This window comes from Mustela lutreola, chromosome 4 (assembly GCF_030435805.1).
Source record: "Mustela lutreola isolate mMusLut2 chromosome 4, mMusLut2.pri, whole genome shotgun sequence".
Lineage (NCBI taxonomy): Eukaryota > Metazoa > Chordata > Mammalia > Carnivora > Mustelidae > Mustela > Mustela lutreola.
In genome coordinates, this window is record NC_081293.1 from 182,715,446 (window position 1) to 182,738,060 (window position 22,615).

A 22,615-nucleotide genomic window follows, 5' to 3' on the forward strand; every position below is an offset into this window, starting at 1 on the left:
CAGTCCTGCTCAAATGACCACATTGGGACCATGTCACCCCTGACCAAGCTCCTCTATATCCTCCTCAGGTGACGTAAAAACACGGTCAGAGAGAGCGTCTCCTCCTTTGAGCACAATGTTGCTGGAAGAGAGCACAAGCTCAGATCTCCTTCCCATCATGACTTGTGACTGGGAGTGGGTGGTCTATACCAATAAGACGCAGGGTCTCGGCAGAAGGTGGGGCACCCCACGGTGGTCTGTTTCCAACATGGAAAGGAGGACTTGTATGCAGAGGAGCTGGTTGGGGGGTGGGGGGAGGGTGGAAAAAACTCTGGCAACAGAGTCTCGTCTTCTTTTTCCCTCTTCTCTCCCTCTCTCCCTGCTCCGTGTCCACACTAATGAAAATCAGCCTGCACAGCTTCTTCTGCAGCCCAAGAATTCGTTCAGAGCAATTTGGAGCCAATTGAATGAACAGGAATAAACGAGCAGATATTGCAGTTTATGGCTGGCTGCTCTAAGGCCCCAGGCAGTGATTAGAGGCCCCTGGTCCTTTTTATGCCCACAGCAAGAAGACGGGTGAAATTTGGTCCAGTTAAGAGTTCTAAACAGGAGGGGCAGTGATGAGGAATAGGATGGGTAATTATACTCTGGGTTAATACTGGGGTGGTGGCCATGCCACCCAGACCCGAGAAATAATTAAGTGATTGAGTAAAAGACTGAAACAGTGGGAGGCAGTGATTGCTTTGTTAGGCCCATGGATATACAGAGATGAAGTATCCTTGTGGGAGGGAAAGCCAGTTGCCACTCCTGGTGGACCCTGCCTGCTGTTGGACTCTGTCCCAACACTGATTCACTCTTCCTAAGCAGAAGGGAAAACAAGTGTGTCACACACACACACACACACTTCCCTGGAATGTCACCTACCCTCTATCTCCCCTCCTCCACCCCCATTGCTGGGAAGCAAGCAGTGACACTGAGTTTTTTGTGTGTCCTCCCCTGCAGAAAGGATGGGTCAGATCTCTCCATGACCTTTCTTGTGGTCAAGGACACAGATTTCTAAGATGGCTCTCCGGTGGCATGGGAACATTTGTGGCTTTGGGAAAGACATTTTCTCTAGGCAAAGGAAATAGCTCCTTTGGGGACTGAAATCTACAACCTTGAACTCAGGAACCAGAGAAACAGTTGAGAAGACCACCATGACCTTGACTGAGCACCTGCACTTAAGTAGAGCATCTAGGAGAAGACCCCGGGATCAGCACAAAGAAGCAATCCATCTTCATTAGGATACCCTACGTCCTTGGGCATTTTGCTTCCCATCACTATTCTGAGAATAAAACCAAAAACCATGTTTTCTCTAAAACCCCCACCACACACAGAATTTTTTCTGCTTTGTAGTACTAGCACTGAACCTATAAAAATGAAGAAGATGTGGTTCCTGCCCTCAAGAAATTAAAGTCTTCTAAGGGAGATAGGTATGCAAACATCCTGTTGGAGGAAGGTGGGGGATATTATGTGAATAAAGAAGAGAGGCACCTAATCCAACTATGGGCCACGTAAAGGTCTCATCGTGTCATGTCAGCTAAGTCTTGAAAGACAAGGGGCAGGAATTAGCCAAAAAAAGAATAACCACTGCATTGCTCTAGGCAGAGAAAATAACACAAGCAAAATCAGAGAAGCAAGAAATTGTGTGACTCAACTGGAGAATTGCCATTGGCTGAGTATTATTAAAATATAAGGTAAGATGCTGATAAATAAGCAAGGTGAAGCCAGAAGTTCCCAAACACTACGCTAGAAAGCAGACTTTATCTAACAAGTAATCAGTGCCATCAAAGGATTTCAAAGTCTGTATGGGGTTGGGGAGGTGGATAAATCCAGGTTTAAATGTTTGCAGGATGAGTCCGAGGGAGGAAGACCAGGGGGCAAAGAGACCAGTCAGGAGGCTACGGGAAAAATGCAGTCTGGAGGAGACATGGTGTTCTGACCCAGGACAGCTTGCCTTTAGGGGGAAGAGTGGGGAAGGATTTGGGAAATCCTCAGAGGAGGAAGCTGGTGTTCACTTGGATGCAGGTCATGAAGTAGGCACAAAAACAACGGCTGCCCCATTTATGGCCTGGATGAGGCTGGAGTCAGGGAGAGGACCAGTAGGAGGCAAAGACAAGGGAGAGACCAGGATGTGTTCCATTTGACCATGTGAAGCCCAAGGGCTTGGGACACATCCTAGTGGAGAAATTCCCAGGAAACATAAGGTCTAAATCCCCACTTGCTGTCACCATGCAGCTTGGTCCCTTCGAGGGAAACACTGAGCCTCTCTGTGCTTCAGTTTCCCTATCTGTGAACCGTAATACCTTCTTTCTACAGCTCACCTTCTGGAACACACTGGGAAGACCAAACGTGGAAAGGTCACAAACGAAGCTGTTAAATAAATATGAGGAATTTATTTCAGTCTCTGCGTTAGACGCCCTTGGGTTTCCTGTTACAGCAAAATGATTTCAAACGATGAACTTATTTTGTAATAGGTCTGCTCTTCGTGACTTTTGAAATGTGTCTGAAAGCTATGCAGGTTTGACAAGGGTGTCGGCTTGCCTTTAACTCTTTTCCCCTTTTGGTGCTGCGGAGGAACATGGAGGCATGTCCCAGCATCTGTGCCCTCGGAGGGATCCCAGAGCCCCTCAGTCCAACGCACTCCCCTCACTTCACAGATGAGGACGCCACGGCCGGAGAGAGGAAGGGACTCGCTGGAAGAACACGGGTGGTTAGCAGCAAAGCTAGGATCCCCAGACAGATCATCCAACCTTCGCTGACATCTTCTGAAACCCTACTTGGCAGGGACGGTATCTGTGGTCATGCCGTGGCCAAGGCCACCCCAGCTCAGCCCACTGGGCCTTCTGTGGGCCTCCGCTCCCCCAAAGGAAGAAAGAGCCATAGGGTAATACTTGCAAAGCTCTCAGAAGTCCCAGAGAGTTAAAAAAAAAAAAAAAAAACATAAGACCCCTATGAATGAGTCTCTCCCACTTCATTCCAAGCTTAGAACATTCTCTAGGGTTAAATAATACAAGACTAACAGGGATAGAACCAGTGACTGAGAGGAACTCGAAGATACAAACTTTGAGTCAACAGCCCCCTGGGGCAGGGTGGAGGCAAAAGGAGCCCAGAGACCTGATAAGGAGCTTCCAGGTGGGCAGGGCTGCAGGCTGGGGGTGGGGCAGGAAAGCAAGGCAGAGACCCTCCCCCACCCCAGTGTGAGCCAAGGCAGGACGGCCAGAGGCGACCTAGCAAGGCAGGTGGAGAACAGGGTATACCCAAGACCCTCACCTTAATGTGAGAATCTGGATCCTTCCATCCCCTCCATGTAGGGGGTTCCCCAGGACCGAGCCAGCTCCCAGGAGATGGTCCCCCTGGAGGGGACTGCAGGGTGACATCAGAAGGGGAAGTGGCATGTACCGCTCGGCCCCTCACAGATCCACATACACACGCTCATATTTTTAAGGATCTGAGAAACGAAACAGCTTTGTGTATCATGGGACTTTCTCAGATCCCATTTTGCTTGGCTTACATCATTCTCCCAAGCTATCTGACCACAGAACCCTGTCCTCACAGGCATCACCCTGGCGGACCCAACTGGAAACCACACCCTGACACTCTTCTCCTTTGTCTTCCTGTGGTCTCCCCCAGCCCCTGAAATGACGCCACATGTGCCTCTGTTACAATGGGGTCTTAAGAAGAACTTAAAGTCACTTCAACCTGTTCTCTTAAACACAGAGGCCACCCCAATGACTCAACGTGAAAAGCTTAGTTTCCTGGGGAAGATTCAGACCAAAACTCAGTGTAATTCAACGTAGCAGCTACTTCCCGAAGACCATGTCCTTAACATGGTCGCAGCACGGTCGCAGCTGCAAGACTATGAGGAAAGCAGAGCCCCAGGCTAGACTGGAACCCCAGGGCAGACAAGGCTCCAAACCCAAACTGCTGGCTCCGGTGTCAAGGTCAGTGCTACAGCTGGGACACCAGGGCCCAGAAGAAGGGGTCTCAGAGAAGAAAGAGTGGTCAAGAAGCCTTCTTGCCGGGGATGGGGGTGTGTGTAAAGGGGCAGAGGAGAGAGGGTGACCGTCCAGGTGCGGACAGTACCGGTGAGGGTGGAGAAGCCGGGTGGCTCAGTGGGGGTTCCATGTTGGGGTGCACGGAGGTGACCTGGTCAAGGAGGCCGCTCGTGCACAGAGATCCTGGACCCACTGGTGACTGAGGGGTAGTCGAATCCCCTCACCTCAGGCACGGTAGTGTGGCAAGGACAACCATTTCTGTGAATTACGCCAAAACGGAAGACCCAGCTGCTTATGGACAGAGGAACAAACCTTCTTCCTGCTCTTGGGAGTGTCTGGTTCTAAGGCAGTTTCAGGAAGGAGAATTACTCAGTTGAAAGCAATTATGACACATTCACAAGAGAAGGCAGGGACCAGGCAGCCAGGACAATCCCCTACAAACCAAATGGCTTCTCAGAATCTGTTCCCTGAAGGAAATCATCCCTGCTTCTTTAAAAACCCCTCCAGGCCCAGTTTCGCTCCCCTGAGCATTCTCCCTCCCAAGTTTGTCACCTCAAGGTGGGGCAGGGAGAGAGCATGGCGGGAACCAGCCACTCCCTCCATCAAGCCATTTCTCATGCAGCTTAGCCACAAGCACCCTGCTGACCACTTCCCAGCAGCCCAGGCCAGGTGACATGAGGGGCTCTCTCCTGGCCTCCCACTATCCCTCATGTCCCACTTCTCCTCTTCATGGGACAATGGCTCCCTTAGTAGTCGGCCTCCTCCCTGTCCGCCAGCCTTTATTACAGTAACTATGGAGTCAGCCTCTGACAAGAAGGAAAAGAGCAATTAGAGGCTTTTGTCTCTGCTGGGCAGCCTGGCTGACATCACTCTCCCTTCCCCCGCGTCTCAGTCCCACGGTTAACCCCCTTCTCTCCCTGCTGCCTGCTGGTCAGAAAGTCAAGCCAGGGACACACAGAGAAATGAGCTGCAGCCCCCATGTCCAGAGGGGCAGGGCCCTTGGGGACCCTGTGAGAGAAGGGAAATGTGCTGGGCAGCCCAGAACCTACAAAGGGGCCCAGATACTCACTGCGCTCCCTGGGTAGCTCACCACCTCTCCCAGGCCAGGCCCAGTTCCATGGCCATCCCCTCGTCCTGGGAGAGACTGTGGGGCTGGGGTCAGGGGCCGTGGCTGCTCCTGGCTGCCTGGTTCCCACAGCGCAGCCTTTACTGGATGAACCCAGCCCAGGCCAGGCCCGGCTGCGTGCTGAGACAGAGGTAAAGTGGAAAACCCAACAGAGTCGGCTCTTCCCCGGGCTTCAAAATAACCACCAGATCTTAGAAGAAGTCATCAATCTGCAAGCTATTACAGGGTAGCTACCGTGTGTTAGGGAGTGAGGAGAGAGAGCATAACACAAGACACACTTGGCCCTTGGCCCTGTCCCTGTCCTCATAGAGGAGATGGACATCAAGTCAGTCACTGCTCCCAAGGAGAGGCCAGGAGAGCCTCCAGTAGGCGTGAGGTATGAAAAGGCCCCAGGCTGGGAAAGCAGGTGGCCTGATTGCGGAAATCTCAGAGCCCGTCGTGGCTAGAACGTAGCAGATGAGGCCAGAGATGAAGGCACAGTGGCTGAGCCACCCAAGCCTGTCTGCCCCAGCAACCCCCCACTTCCCACAGGCTGCTGGAGAAGCCCCCTGTGGGCTATTCCAGGAAGCTGTCAGCTAGCTTCTGCTAAAACATCATGAACGAAGCTCACTGTGGCCCACTTGTGAACAGCTGCCCTTGGCGGGAACTTCTTCCTTAAAAATGCAGTGAAATCTGCATCAGGTGCTGAACAGGAAAGACATAAGGTTTTAGATTCAGACAGATGAGGTTTAGATCCTAGCTTAGCCCCTGGCCTGCATTAGGAGGACAGCCAAGTCACAGTAACCTCTCTGAACCTTTGTTTCCTCATCCGTGGAACGGGGGAATACTGTTTCCCTTCCCGAGGTGTGGTGTGAAATGAGGAGTGTGCAGGGACTTGCCCAGAGCTCAACAAGCATCAAACATCTTTTCTTAGCCACGGGTCCTTTCTTCCTCTGAAATGCGCAGCACTCATTCACACGGATGAGGCTTCAGAGTGCTTAAGCTTCCCTAAATCTCATCATGCCTATTTCCTTGGACCATTCCTCACAACCCGTGGTTTCTAAGCCCTTTACCATCTGTTTGCAAGGAGGAAGTGAAGAAAGCTGTCAATGCCCATGAGCAGAGAGCTTGGGCTAACTCCATCCCTAAATGTCAGCGGCATGAGGGCGGGGACTGTCCGTCTCATTCACCACTCTGTCCCCAGCACCGAGAAAAAATGCCCAGTACACAGTAAGCGCTCGATATATGCTGACGAGTGAATGACTAAAGTCTGGGCCTGACACTGCCAGTAGAGCAGTCTAACTTGTTCTCCATTTTTCAAGAGTCTGTGTCATTCCCTTGACTCATCCCAGGCTAAGAGACAACACGAACCCCAAGACTTTCACATGCGAGCCGCCGCTTTGTCAAGCCGCCTTCATCCTGTCTTCCTCTAGTTCGTTTCTGAAAGAAAGGCAGGCCTTTGATTTATCCCTCCTACCTTTTTTTTATCTTGTTAGATTCAGTCCATTGTGCCGGCCTGCCCAGACTTTTTTTCTGAAATTTCACTCTGTCATCCAACATATTAGCTCTCCCATCTAGCTTTACTCCATCAATCAATGTGTTAAGCCTGCCTACTATGTCTTCATGTATCTCAGGATAAAATGTCAGAGAAGGCAGATGCATCCTACGGTTCTTTAGGGAAGTGGACAAGCCTACCATGACTCAGCGCTCGGGACTTCCCCGTTGGCATCAGTTCATCAGTAGACATATCTTGCAGACAATTGTTCAACCGGTAAGGAAACCACTATTTACCACGTTACTCCATTTTGTTCGCAATGACACTACAAGAGGCACTGTCGAGTCCCCGGCTCAAATAAAACTCCCTGTTCTATTTACAGCTACTGTATGCTAGTTGAGCTGACTGGGCGCCATCTTGTTTGGCCCTTACAACAAGGTCACAGGTACCTTCTGTGCAGGACAAGGCAGTGGCTAAGCAAGCCAGGCTGCCCAGGTATGAGTCCTGACTTGGCTGCTGCTGGCCAGGTGACACTGGACAGTGGATCTGTTAGAATAGACCATCTACTATGCTAGATGCCTCCGAAATGTCAGTGGTTTGATTCTAGAAAGGTGTGCTTCTTGTCCCTGTCACAGCCAATCCCATGAGTGGCCTTCCACAGGATGGCGTGGGAACCCAGGCTCCTGACAGCTAGTGGTTCTTCTTCAGACGCGCCCCCCACTCCCTGCCAGCCCCGGGGTCTTCTCCAATCTGCCCAAGTGCAAAGACAGATGCGGAATTCCAAAGCAGTCACAGTTCTCCTGTACAATCCTCTGCCCACACTCTATTGGCCAGAATGAGTCACATGACCCATCTCAATGTACAAGAGTCTGGGAAATGTCCCAGGTACACATTACAGGTGGCAAATAGTCTGACCAACTTCCTCATCCATGTCATTGACCTGACAATATTTCCTGCCTCGTCGTGTCATATTAGTCAAGGTTCTCAGATACAGAGAGAGAGACAGAGATACATGCATAAATCTATAGACAGAGATACTTTAAGGAATTGCTTGTGTGAGTATGGGGACTGGTAGGTCTGAAATCTGCTACACAGACTGGCAGACTGGAAATTCTGGCAGAAGTTGGTGTCATAGACTTGAGTCCAAGGGCAGGATAGAGGCAGAAGACCTTCCTCCATGGAGATCTCAGTCTTTCCTCTACGGTTACACCTTCAACTGATTGGAAGGGGCCCACCTATATTATGGAGAGTAATCTGCTTTTCTCAAAGTCTACTGATTGAAATGTTAATCTCATCTAAAAAATACCTTCGCAGCAACAACTAGACAGGTGTTCGACCAAACAAGGCACCATAGCCTAGCCAAGTTGACACATAAAATTGGAGGTCACAATTGGCAGTCACAGGGACACCATGAGAACTAAATGAAGCACACCTGAAAGCTACATACAACTTCTTAAACCAGTTCATGATATATAATAGGTGCTCAGTAAAGAGTTGCAATTATTATTGCCCCATTTTACAGATAAAAGAATTAGAACTTAAACACGTAAAGTAACTTGACCAAGACCAGTGCAGTCAGACTCCAAAGCCAACTTCCTTCCCACTCCTCCCCACAGCTCCTTGGGGCCACTTAGTATGAGGAGCTGTAGCTTCTGGATAGAAGTGAGGACAACGTGTCTTTGAAAGCATTCTGAAAAGCCCCATCGTAAGTCTGGGGGACACGATGACTAGAGGGCAGGACAGAGGCAGGCAGAGTGCCTGACATGTGACCAAGTCACGTGTGCTCATAAACACTTGCAAACTGAAATACAAGCACACCTGTGAAAAGATCATGCAGCTGTGAGACCAGAAGTGGAGCTAGTTCCTAGCTGGAGATGACCAGAGTAATGCTTTTCTTATCTGTGCTCACAGACACCTCCATGATTACCAGTGTCCATCCAGGTCAGTGTGACCTGAGCACGAATGCTCTAACTGGCACGGCCGGGCCTGCTCACACTCTGCCATGGGCAGGAGGCTATCCTTTTAGCATTGGTCAAGAGTCACCTGTTCAGGGGATGGTGAACCTGAGCCTGAGACTCCAGATTCAGCTCCCAGGCCAGTCACAACACAAGCTCTCAGAAACTCAGCTACCTAGTGGTCTATAAGTACATGTGGGTAATTTCAGTGTGCAACACCCAGCAAAAGAGTGTGACTGGGGCACATCCATGTTCTCTAGAAGGGAGAAACCCGTGTTGGCGCAGCAGGGCAGATGCACAGATAGCAGAGAAGTACAATGGGAGTTTGATGCCGACGCTGTTCCCGGGTTCCTGCTCTTCCACGCAGTCCTTGGCTGTCCTACTGAGTTTGTGTCTAAGCTGAGTCATCAGCACCACTTCTCAGTGCTCCCTCCAACTAAACAGAGCCCTGGACCACAAATGGTAAGTCCTAGATCCTGGTCATCAAGTCATCAATGGTGCTGGGGACATAAAACACTGACTCATCTTGAGTCTCAGTTTTTCACTCTGCAACATGGGTCTAATTTCCATGAGCTCAACCAGCCACACACGACGCAGTTTCAACGTGTCTTTGAAAGCCTTCTGAAAAGCACTGAGTGCTGCACAAATGTGAGGCGTTATCACTGGCTTACTGTGTTGAGGACGGAGACTCAAGGCAGTTCCCACAGAGCAGGCCTCTCTCCCACCATCCCACTTGGTACAGACCTTGGAGTGATGCTTGCGGACGGGGGTCCTACAGTGCTGTCTGCTCACGGCCATGGCGCCCAAGGCTGTCAATGCAGATTGCATCTGCCTCCATCCTGGTCACCAGGGAGTTCAGGTACCTGAAAGGAAATTGAGGAACAAGGCTCCAATCTATGCATGCCGGGCTAGGCAAAGTGATGCCCTTCCCCCAGTGATGCCCACGTGCTAACCATAGAACCTATGAATAGGTCAGCTTACAAGGCAAAAAAACTTTGCAAATGGGATTCAGGTTAGGGCCCTTGAGCTGGGGAGAGTAGCCTAGATCACCCAGGTGGATTCGGTCTAACCATCAAGTCCTTAAAGGTGGAGAACCTTTCCAGGCTGTGGTCCAAGAGATGCGACAACATTGACTTTGTTGGGATGGAGGAAGAGCCGAGAGCAAGCGATGCAGGAAGGCTGCCTCTAGGAGCAGGAGAAGGCAAGGAAGCAGATCTTCCCCTAGAGGCGCTGGTTAGGAACGCAGCCCTGCCTGCACCAGGATCTCAGCCGGGCCCTGGCAAGTCCCAAGTCAGGCTAGTCACTTGAAAAACATAAACAACACATTGGTGTCCTCGTAAGCAGCTAAGTGTGCTCTGATCCGTTAGAGCAGCACTAGGGAGCTAGTGCTCACGCCTAGAAGAAGATAGAAGCAGCAGCCCATGGGCCCTGCAGTGAAGGTGGGAATAGAAAGCCACAGGCCCCGACTCCCTGGACCCGCTCTCCGCCCCTCCTCTCTTCTTTAAGTAATCACCACCAGGCTTGAGCTCAGAGAACCACAGGAAAGTCATTTCCAGACCAGAATTCAGAATTTAAGTCCGTTTCTGTACTGGACCTACCTTCATGATCTCAGTGTGTTTCTGGGATTTTTGTGTGTACAATAGATAGGAGACTGCGAATGCATTCCCTCTCTCCGTCCCCATCCTAGGAAGGGAGAACCTGGCTTCCCGCCCCCTCCCTCCAGCCAGCACCCACCCAGGGGCAGTCCCCCACCACGGCCTCTCCCCTGTGCCCCCTTCCCACCCCAGCCGGGGCCGCAGCCATCGTGTCCAGCTTAGTCATCTCCTTACGGCGATGAGCGCCATCATTAGGAGCCGTTCATTAGCAGCGGCTTGCACGCAGCTGAAGTTGATTGCTGGAATCCAATTTAGCAGCCCACTCTGGGCTCTGCTCCATAAGCATTTGGGTTTAGCATGTACAGGCAGTTTGACGCTGTCTTGATGGCCTTTTAAGCGGCTGAGAAAATTGCTGGCATGGCAGTTCGGTAGCAGGCAGGCTCCTGGCAGGGGTGGGGGACTGCGGGGACGGGGGAGGGACCAAGGGGGCATTTCAGCCTGTGTCTGTAAAAGGCAGCTAAGTGTTTGGGAATCGTCCATTTAAAAGGCAGACAGAACAGACAGAACCGCCAGAGTGCCTGAGGGTCTCCACCCAGGGAGATCTCACCGCCGAGCCTCCTTCCCACGGAGACAGCCCTGCCCTCAGCCAAAATACTCAGCACCCCACGCCCGCGAACGCACCTCCCTGTCCACAAGGTGCTCTCCCACGTTATCGCATTTTCATGGTGAGCCCCAACCAACCGTCAGGCTAACACCTGAGGACGTCATAACCCCGTCCTGCAGACACAAAGCCAAGGCTCAGGGGTGGCTGCCCGAGATGGGCGCAGAGACGCTGGCGCCTGCGAGGGCGCGGGGCTCGACACGCAGCAATCACCGCAGTCCCCGTGTGGGGGTGGCCACCAGCTTCCCGACTCCATTTCCTGATGCCCCCAATGACTCAGCGAGCCTCACCTCGTGGCCCTCAACGCAGAGGGCAACCCTTGACCCCAGCTCCTTCTCTGGGGGCTGCTGGACGGTGAGTGGGAAGGTCAAGGGCTGCCAGCTTCTTGAGGGACGGAGAGAGTTCCCAGAGCACAGTGAGGGATGTGCTGGGGATCCCTGAACCTCTGGCTCTCCAACGAGAACAGGCCTGGTTCGCAGCATTTGCCCATTTACCCGGTTTGAATACTCGAACTCTGCGGATTTCAAGATGTCACCGAAGGCACACGTGGAAGGGGCGTTCGCCCTGGGCTCCGAGGGCTTGAGCAGCTCAACCACACCAGTGCGGGCAGGCTGTGACGTTGTTCTGAGTTTGTGCCCCTTCTACAAGTGAACAAACGGAGGTCCGGAGTAGTTCTGAGATGGATAATGCCTTTGCCTCCAGCAATGAGCCACGGAACGCCCAGGGGGCCATGCCTCCCTTCTGTGGAAAGACACGCTGCTGAGATCTGAAGGAGACCAGCACAGGCCAGAGCCCGGGCCTCTTCTCCGCCTGCGGCCCACACACCGGGTCCCATGCGAGCACTGAGGAGAGGCTGAGGAGAGGAGCGGCAGGTGAGGGCAGGCCAGCTGCTTCCGGAAGCAGCAGGGGAGGAAAGAGGAGAGCTCTTCTGAATCTGATTGTAGTTCAGGAGGCTGACTGGCCTGTGAAGACTTTCTCCTTTTCCTCCCCACCTGGCTCTTTTTTCTCCTCTCCTTGTCAGAGACCTCAGAAAATCACTGCCTTGAAAGCTTTCTCCTGAGGCTTCGTGGGCATCTGAGCTGCTTCTCTTCTCTCCTCCCCTCGTGCTGGGCTTCTCACCTCTCACCAGAGGCCAGGGCAGCTGTAGACGGATGAACGGGAGCCCAGTGCCCTGGGTCACATGCTCAGCCCACCTTCGAGCTCAACCACATTTGCAGAGGAGCGTTCTTCGAGTGAGCTCAGACCCACGCCCCACAGTGTCCCGTCAGCGTCTAGTCTCACCGGACTGTGTCTGCGAGCAAGCGGCAGCCCCCTGGGGCAACTCTCAAACACATGGGACAGGAGCAGTCTCCCAATTCTGGGTATTCAGATCTGCCTGGGAGGCCCTGACAGCCTAGAACCAACCCTGTGGCCTTCCTTCTCTCTGCTGCCTCCTCCTGATTCTGGGATCGCCTCCCAGAGAAACTACAGGTCCCCCACTCCGTGTCTCGGACACTGTTTTCTGATATAAACACAAACCCTCTGCAGTGGGTACAATTAATACCCCCATTTTACCGAGGAGAAATGAGGGGACTGAGGCTATGCCTGCCTGACTCGGGCTAGACAGGTCACCCATCCTGCCTGTCCATAAGGACAGTGGTCCTCGGGGATGCAACCGCAGCCCGCCTTCCCTGAGCTAGCAGGGGCCAGAGCTCAGGCCTGGCAGCTGGAAAACCGGCGGCTGCAGAAGAGGTGCCCCAACCACAGAGAACGCCCAGCGCGCAGTGCCTGTCTCCGTTCAACCTTGAACGCTTCTCTGGGAAAGGAGAACCCCTCAATGTTGGACCTCACTTTTGCTTTGTTTTTGTTAATATGCATGACATATACACAGACGCATACACAGAGGCATGTCTCTAAATATACATCAACAAATGTGTGTGTGTGAAGGTTGGAAAGAAATTCACCAGAGGTTAACAGCGTTCTTAGATAACATCTCTGTTGAGTGTGCGCCTCACTGTGTTTTCTCCTTTTTTCCATAATGAAATGTTATTGTGGAAAGAGGCAAAAACGTGATTCCTTTTAAAAGGAAGAAAGACTAAAATAAGTGAAAGAAAGAAAGACAAGTGGAGGGTGGGGGAGGGAAGAAGGAAAGAAAGAGAAAGCGGAAGGAAGGAAGGATCGATCAGGCCTCTTCGGAGGAATTCATCGTTACCAGAACCCAGACAGAAAACAGCAGGACCCCTAGGAGGTGGGAAAAACCCCATTCCTGCCCGAAAGCTTGTCTCTTCCCCAAACCCAGCAGCGCAGGGGAGCCAGCGACAGGAGACAGGAGAGGTGAGTACAAGGCAGGGAAGCTTGAAAGGCCGGACCAAAGCCCCTGGCACAGGGATGCTCTGGGGTGGAGGAGGGGCTGGAGAAGGCGGGGGCGGGGGAGGGCACTCCCTGTGGAGACAGAAGGGCGGCAGGTTTGAATGAGATGCCACTAAAGGGCTCTGGAGCCAATGGGCAAGATCTCAGCCTTCATTTCACGCACAGCAGTAGACAACAGCACAGCCGCAGACACGTCCCTTGTCATCTTGCTGCCTTAATGGAGGCTGGGGGTTTTTCCGTTCTCTCTCTTTTTTTTTTTTAAAGGTTTTATTTATTTATTTGACAGAGAGAAATCACAAGTAGATGGAGAGGCAGGTAGAGAGAGAGAGAGAGAGAGAGGGAAGCAGGCTCCCTGCTGAGCAGAGAGCCCGACGTGGGACTCGATCCCAGGACCCTGAGATCATGACCTGAGCCGAAGGCAGCGGCTTAACCCACTGAGCCACCCAGGTCACAGGTGCCCCGGTTTTCCGTTCTCATGCTGTGTTGAGAAGAGAACCATTTGTTCAAGGCGGTCAATCGCCCTTTGTTTTCTAATTCCACACGTTTGAATTGAGCACCTTTGTCCCAGTCATCAGGCTGCAAACCCCTGAGTTCAGGGACCGTGATGGCCTTTCATACACTTGTCCTCCCACGAGCTGTTACCACAGGGACTGGCAGACACCCAGTAAACGGAACGAATGAGCAAATTCTAACCCCCGTCCCACCCCATACCAGAAAATGTTACTGGGCTGGATGGAAAAAAAAACTTAGAAGACCTGAGGTTTTTCCCTGACCTCCCAGCAACCCATCTCATGACCTTTGGGAGGTCAGCGAGGTACCTTGTGATTCAATTTCCCCCAAATCAGAAGAGCTTACCCTTAAAGAAAATAGAGCCATGAAATAACACATCATCTATTACAAACTTTCTGCTCCTTGGGGTAAAGAATGGGCATCAACGGAGGGCATAAATCCGTCTTATCCTCAAATCCTAAAGCCCCAGGAAGCCGGAGGGGGTCAGCCATGGAGTCCGCAGGGCTCTCTTCAGACTACTGAGGCTACGATGGTGGTGGTGGGGGCGGGGCGGGGAGGATCACCCGGCTGGGTGTGGCTCCGTCTGCTTCTCTTCAATGGCCTCTCCTCTGGGATCTTGCTGCCTTAATGGAGGCTGCATTAGCTAATCTAGTGATTCAATTAGTTCTAAATGCTCCTGGCCTGAGAAGGAGGGAAGGCAAGGTGGGGATTTGCTGGCTCCTATTTGCCGGAAAGGGTTTCCCAAGACAATGGAGCTGCAATTTGAATTCCCAAGTCTCCCACTTCCCTCTCCATTCAAGAGCCCAGGGTCATCAACCCAAATGAGATCATGCATGTGAAAGCATTTTGTAAACTATTTTTATTACTCATTCCCTCTTGGGGTAGGCACCCCCCCCCCACCATGCCTTCTCCAAACAACCTCTGTCCCAGAGGTAAGGGGGCTGCCCAGTGACAGAGGGACCAGCGAGGCCACAGGCCTAACCTTGAGGAATCCCAGACCAGTGGTTTTTCTGACTCTGCAGAATGGAAATGACATTTAGATACTCTGCAGAGAAGATCCAGTCTTTCTCCAGTGACCGCCCTGCTCTGTCCTGGGCCACTCTGCTCTTCTCATGTGGGGACACACGCAGACTGCCTCTACCATATCCTACTTGTTCTAGGGGCCTTGTGGCCTCAGAGAGACCTAACTCAGAACCATCCTAGGTGTCAGCTCCTAAGGGGCACATCTCAGTCCCTGGAAGGAAGGGACAGAAACAGGGAAATGGGAGAGGAGGGAGGACAGCAGAAGAGAAGACAGATGACACAGAGGTGAGTCTCTGCCGCCTGGAGGTCCTTCCTCTCGCCACAGGAAGAGTGGCTTTTTCTAAAGCCGTGGAATTGCTGCTGACTCCTGGAAGCTGCTGGGATTGAATGGGGACTTGCTACCTCTTTGATCCCAAGGCCTGTGTAAAATAGGACTCTGAGATTGGAATAGTGGTTCCGACTTCGGCTGCACATTGGAGTCACCTGGGAAGCCTTAGAAAGTTCCATGTCTCAGCGCCTTGCACATAGACTATATAGGTGAATCGGTCTGGCTGTGCAGTCTGAACATGCAATTATTTTCCTTTCTCTATGCAGTGGCGTGCCGGGAAACCAGCTCTCAAAACAAAGAAATTCTCATTTGTAGCATCTGCCAATGTCCACAGTGTCAAAACCCTCACTACGGCCTATTTCCAGCAACCAGTAGTGTAGTGATGGGCTCCCGCACACCACAGTCTCCCCGGAATTCCAAGTTGCTAAGAAAGTGGAGAACCACTAGAGCGGGCGCAGGAACCCTCTGGGACTGGGAAGTCCCACATCCCCAGAGCAGGGGTGAGAAGGTGGGGTCTGGTTGTAACTCACACACAGACACCCCCGGCCACCCCACCTTTCTCCACCTGCCCTGGTGGCCATCTGCTCATCCCCTTCTCCCCACAAAAGGCACTCTGCAGTGGTTCGTAGAGATAAAGGACAAAGAAGGAAAGAAAGTTCCAGTGGTTTCCAAGCACTGTCAGAGCCACTTTCAGGAAGGAACCGCCCCATTGTTCACCTCCCATCTTTTCTGTCAGGAAAATGTCTTCAATACTGGAAGCAGTCAGCCAGACACTGGAGAGGTCAATTTTTAGCGTACCGTCCACTCTCCCTGACTGTAAGACCAAGGACTTTGCCCAGAAGACATCCGGAACCTTTGCTGGAGCCAGGGTGGGAGAAGGGGGCAGAGACAAAGGGGCCAAGAGACAGAAGGAAGACATCTATCTGCTTCTCCTGGCAAGGGCGGGGCCTGGGTTGTTTCAGTTCAGCCCACCTACATCTAGGCCCTCCTTCCTCCTTTCCTCTGAGGATGGTCATCTTGAATTCAACCAAACTCAACAATATTTGTTAAATATAGTAAGAAATTGAGTTCTGGGCCATTTTGAGAATTTCTTTTTTTTTTTTTTTTTTTTAAGTGGCTATACCGTCCTTTCAGGTTAATAGACGAGTCAAGACTCAAGGAGGAAACAAGCCTGCAAACTCCAAGTCCTGAGCCAACTCGCTAAGGGCTGGAATGGGTTCTGCGTGTGAGCACTGGTGGAACCGAGAGTATGTTTTACGAAGGGATGTGTTTCTACCTCATCAATTTCCGGGAAGGAATCTAAAAGACTGAGGTCCAGAAAAGGGCAACTGGAGGTCTTCATGGAGGGGAGACTTTCCAAGATCCCTAAAGCCATCTGTGTCATGGGTAACCACTAGCCCAGGTCTACTGGGCCCTTGGGAATGAAGAGAACTCCACCGTCTCAGGCAGTGACAAAATGGCAGATGGGCTTGGGTCTGGGCAGACATCCTAGACAGGCCATCATGTAGACTTGCCAAGCCATGAACAATAGCTAGGGCAACATCCACTCAAAGGGCACATCTTTTTCTCATTTTCTCAGAATCATCAAACTGGCCAGCAAGAACCCCAGAATGAGTCCAGCCTGCCAACACCACAGGGTCAAACTTTGCCTCACCTGCCTTCTCTCAGATCTGAGGCCTGAGTTCCAGTGCGCACTCCGTACAGAATAAGCTCCATCAGCTTGGGCAAGTTGGTCTACTTCTGAGATTCAAGGGGGCCCTAAAGGGGAGGGGAGCACACTTCTGGTCATAAATCAAAGAATCATTTAGTGCCCTTAGCATTGGGGTCTTTGGTCATTGCTGTCTGGGCCTTCTCTTAGGTTTAGACCAACATTTTACATTTCCTAAGCCCACATTAACCTGGTGGCAGTTAAATGCCTGGGGGAGTCACCATGACATACGAAATGAGACATAGAGGCTCTCTGTGTAGGTAGTTATGAGTTGGTTATATTCCTAGGGGTTAAAAATAGGCTATCAGCCTGGCCCCCGAGCCACAGAATTGACCAATATCAAAGCATCACGGGAGCTTAGAGACGATCAGGTCACCTAGTTCTACATATGATGGGCCCAAGACTAAAGACACGAAGGGTCCAGGCCAGGCCACAGAGCTCCTTCGAGGCGGACCTCCATCTCGATGTGTCAACGCAAGAGAGAGCACAGCATGGGCAACCCCCACCATTCCTGAGCCCACGCTCTGGGCCTGAGAGGCTATAAGAGGAAGAAACGGCTGAATTGCAGAAGCAATATAGAAAGTGACAGTAACAATGATCCCGTTTGGTGGCAGATGGGGGGGTGGGGAGAGGAAAAACAGATTTTAGAATTAGGAGAGAGGGCCCAATCAGTCAGGGGTGAGAAGAGAATCATGAATGATGAATGGGACACAGAACCACAGAGGAAGACGAAATGAACAAAGTATGAAAACAACCCTGCTCTGGCCACACTTGGCAGGGCAGCCTTGAACTGGCCTGTGGCATGCAGGTGGAGGGGAGGGAAGCTTGGCGAGGGCTGGGCGGCGGCGGGCATGGCGCCCCGTGTGAGGCCAGCATGCAGCAGAGACACTGCCAGGTGCCGGGCTTTCCAGAAGGTGTAGGGCAACTGGACACTATGGCTTGCTCTGCCTGGTGAGGTGGTGGGGGGAGCTTTCCAGAAGGCATAGGGTGACTGGACACTAAGCTGGGTGGAGGAGCCAGTCTCTTCCCCAGTAGCCAGGATGGGGCAGTGTCTACGCTTCCTCACCCTCTGCCAGGCCTCTGATGGCCACAGTGACATTGTTCTTGCCTCCTTGGGTTCCAGTGCTAGATCAGGAACCCAGTGTAAAACCTGGGGCTTCCCTGTGTTCCATTCCCATGCAGAAGCATACACACATACACATACACACGCCGTGCGGCCGGAAGGTCCAGACTGCCTGGGAATGAGGTCCTCGTGATTCTTTAGTAATGTGGACCTCCACCCTTCCTGCCCTGCCCATCCCTGCGTCCTCACTACCCCGACCTGAGGAGAGGCCTTCCCTTAGTGGAATCCTACTTCAGGGAAGCAGGACGTCGCTTACAGGGAAGGCAGGTGTCCATGTTGGGGCTGACACTACTCAGAACGTGGCAAGTCTCCTCAATCCCTGCATTCTGGGAGAGGGCCTCTGACCCAAGACGGGGTTCCTTCGAGCTCCACAGCTTTTAGGAGAAAGGTAAAATGTGATAAAAACTGGTATTCCAGGGGCGCCTGGGAGGTTCAATAGGGTAAGCCTCTGCCTTTGGCTCAGGTCATGATCTCAGGGTCCTGGGATTGAGCCCAGCATCAGGCTCTCTGCTCAGCAGAGAACCTGCTTTCTTTTCTCTCTCTGCCTGCCTCTCTGCCTACTTGTGATCTCTGTCTATCAAATAAATAAGTAAAATCCTTAAAACAAAACAAAAACCTGGTGTTCCAGTCCGGGGAGGCCTGACAGATAAAACCAGCTGGGCCTCCCTCCTCTGCTCAACGACAGATCCTGTCCCCTCTCCCGACGAGGCGGGGGTGGGGGCAGGTGTGGCCATAAGACACAGAGAGCTCAAAGGACTGGGTGACATCACACAGACAGCCTTGAGACCACGCTGGCTGCCATTAGCATTACCCAAATCAGCACTCCATCTCCCAGAAAGAGACTTAGCAGAATTTAAAAAGGGAGATCCAAGCTGGGGCTGATCTTTCTGACTTGTTACACTGAGGGGCAAGCCAGAGGTCAGAGGACTGTCACCTCCCTCGAAGGGGGAGCCAGACCTGACCAAAGGCTTCCACACGGGCTGACCATCAGCATAACAGGTGGACAGGTGAACCCAAACACCCACACACTCTCTCCCGCTTGGCCTCTCCAAGTCCTGATGAAGAGAAACAAGGCTTTACAAGGGAATCTGAAGGACTATAGAAGCCCAAGCAAGAGGATTACCCCATCCAGGGACATGCTGCAGACACAGATGCCCGGGCTCTGGGCGCAATGTGCATTTCTGGCAAACTCTCCCAGCGGTCTCTGACAGGGCTCGTCTCTGGGCTGCCCTTTGGAAAACCCCAGCGAGAGTATTATTTACAGAAATTGCAGAAGGCGAGCTTGTCAGGAAGAAAAAGGAAGCGTGAGACAGCATTTAATCATTTGTCTTAGCACCCGCGTGATTTGATTGTAATAATAATGATGCTTCTGTTTCCAAGTCACTTTGCAGCTCATCTGACTTGATCTTCCCAGCCACCTGGAGACAAGATCCCAAACACGTTCATCATCTCGGGCCTTCCAAGAGGAATCAGGCCCTGAAGGTTCAGTAGTTGCCTGAGGCCAAGGAATCAGGCCCTGAAGGTTCAGTAGTTGCCTGAGGCCACATAGCTAGCAAAATAGCAACGGGGACTTGAGACCCACGACCAGTCCATCTCTCCCCTGACTTCTCCAGGACCCTCCCCGGACAGCTGAGTGGGCACTCAGACACAAAGGGAAGCGATTTTATAAAAAGAATATCCCGCTTGTCCTCAGAGGCCACAACCAGTATTGTCCCTAACACACCGTGGGCCTGACCCCTGAGTGCTGGCAGGGTACAGCTGCCCCCACCAGGGCACCCTGAGTTGCCTCTGCCCTGTGGTTTCTGTTGTGACACCACCCCCCACCACTCCAGAGAGCCCAATCAGCATCAGAGTCAGCAGGATGTGGGGTGAGGGAAGAACGCCCCAGGAATACAGCATCTGAGTGTAAGTCTACCACTGCAGCCTAATCCTGGGGTGACCTTGACCAAGGACTGAACTTCTTCCAGCATCACCTTCTCCTTTGGTTGGATGGGTATTAGAACACAAACCTCTTGGATGTATCGGAAAGAGTGAATGTGATCGTGATTGAAAACCCCAAACAGACACAAGCGGCACGACCTCCCTCCCCCCCCCCCCGCCCCGCCGACTCTTCTGGAGGTACACAGTGGGGGATGTCTTGGCGTTTCCCTAAAAGAGGGGCTGGTATTGCCCTAAAGGAAAGAGGCAAGGGGCTTCTATGGTGGACCAGCTGATCTGCACAGGGACCTTTCTCCCCATTTACCCCATGACTCCTGACCCCGTGACCACCACCACCAAACGGGATAATGGGGAATGCATACAGCAAGATGCTGGCTCAGCAGAGGCCCCATATATAAAAATTATTCTTGAAAGCTACAATGGAGTTTGTACTGTCCAGGCCAAAATGAAATATGAAGATGGGGCAGCAGAGGGTGACGGGGTAACACCGGGGAGCGGTGATTGAATACAGCCCATGAGTTACATTCAATACTTATTGAAGTATAAAGATGAGGTTATGCACCGCAGGTTATTTCTCCTCCGGTCTTCCAGATATTGTCTCCAGAACCATTATTATGCGATGCCCTTTTATGGGATGCCCACTCCCTCCCTCTCGGGGGCTGAAATAAGTTTGATGCTTCCCCACGAATCAGAAGCTCCTTATATCTCTTGGTCCAGTTCTGATGGATCTGCCCAAGTGGGGACAGACAGCAGGAAAAGGGTAGAGACCGGGGTAGGGCTTAGGTGAGGCGGGAACCCCTGACGCCCCTGCCTATCCCCTCCTTGGCTCTGGGACCCCAGGCAAGCCAGCCACCACCCCTCGTTCTCAGTTTCCTCATCTACAAATCAAGATATGACTGCTTGCTCCATTTAAGTGACGGGGAATCAGCAGGCAAAAGTTTCTCAGTTGAGCTGATAGAGCTAATGTTAATGGAGGCTCCTGGAAAAAAACAAATTGGTCCCATGATGGTTAATTCGGTGGCTCTAAAAAGAGGCAACCATAAAGGCAGGGGCAGGGCCTAGAAGGGTTTTCCAAGAGGAAGCTTCTTTTTGACTGAGGGCGCTAGGCAGGGGGCAGCGGGGGTTGGTGAGGTGTGGGGGGGTTGTCCCTGCCCAGTGACAGATCAGAGGTGAAGATCATTAATTTTGGAGGATTTGTTTGTTCAAAAATGAGAAGTCTTTTGCCTACTGAAGAACTCTTAATAGGTGTTGTCTTTCCTAAATTATCATATTAACCACAGGTAATTAACAAGCGTATCCTTTATGCCACAGGATACTGACAAAACCACTGAACGCATCTCGCTGCCTATAAATCACCCAGCCGTCCTTCAAGGCAGCTGTTTAATTACTCCCACATTTGAGAGGAGCAATATTGAGGCTTTCTCTAAATTTGGTTGCCAGTGAAAATGAAGTCAGCAACATTTCAGTTCTTTATCATCATTGTTCCGACCTAAGACGTTGCTGCCTTGCTACTTACAAAGGGGGAAAACTGGAAAGAACCCAAACGTCCAGCACCAGGGGAATCGCTCGGCTAAACGAACGGAGGGGTCCAGGCAGAACGGGGTGTCACGCAGCCACTAACCAGCAGTACTGATGTCAGGTCGATACATGGAAAACACGCATTCTAAATCACGTTAAGTGGAAAATCATCACAAAATACTGTGTACACAGTGTCTATACCTACAAGAAAAAGCATACAATTATTGACCAATCACGGACAAGAATTTAGAGGGATGTCAAGTGTTGTGGGGTTTTTTTTTTAATTTTTTATTTTTTTATAAACATGTATTTTTATCCCCAGGGGTACAGGTCAAGTGTTGTGTTTAATGCTTGTTTTCTACTCTAAGCAGATGGAGTTCGCTATTTAAGACGAGACATGGTTGGTGGTGGTGACTGGCCAGGCAGCTCCACTCCAGCCAGCAGCTCTGGTGTTCCTGTCGCCGGGGACAAAAGTGGCTCGGCCCCATTCTCCTGTCTCAGGCCCCTGCCCCTCTCCCTCAGAAATGCGCTGGATCTTGGCAGCGCTCGTGATGTCTGGGAGCATTCTGGGGGTAGAAGTCGGTTGAAAGTGTTTCTTATGCCTCGTGGCTCATGAAATTGGTAGGAGAGGAGTCTGACACCCAGCAGTAGCGTCTGTCCATGCATGGTCTCTTTGATTCTCTGGGTCAGGCCACTGGAACATGTGAGGGGAAGAGAAAGAGGTATAGAACCCAAGGCCTCAGCCAGCCCTGGGGCCCTGGGACCCAAGCTGCGATGCTCGGGGATCTTTCCACAATATTTAATTTTTACACGAGGAAACAGCTCAATCCCCAGCCCAGCAAGGTTGGAAATTCATGACTTCAGCTGGACTGGTGCGTGGTGTGGCGCTGGACAGGTGGCCCTCGGCAGGGCACACAGAAAATTGGAGGATGGTGCCTTCTCCGTGCCCCCCAACCCCGGGGCTCAGGAGAGGTCGCTTTCTCCTCTCCCACGCACACCCTAGCTCACTGGCCCTAACTATTGCTTGCCATCCCCTACTTCCAGTTTTGAAATTTTATTTCTGGTTCCCACTAACATATTTAAGCAGAGCTGGGGATGGAGTCCTGAAGGGACCCAAATCCCTGCATTGTGCTCGCTTCCGTCTCTTATGGTGCCCGTAAGAAGCATTTAACCAGAGCGCTGTGCTGAGCTCTTGAAACCAGAAGCACCAGACACACAGTTATACAGAGGAAGGCCCAGTAATGATCTGCACATTGCCTGAATCTGGAAAGTGATGCCTGTGGAGAGGTTG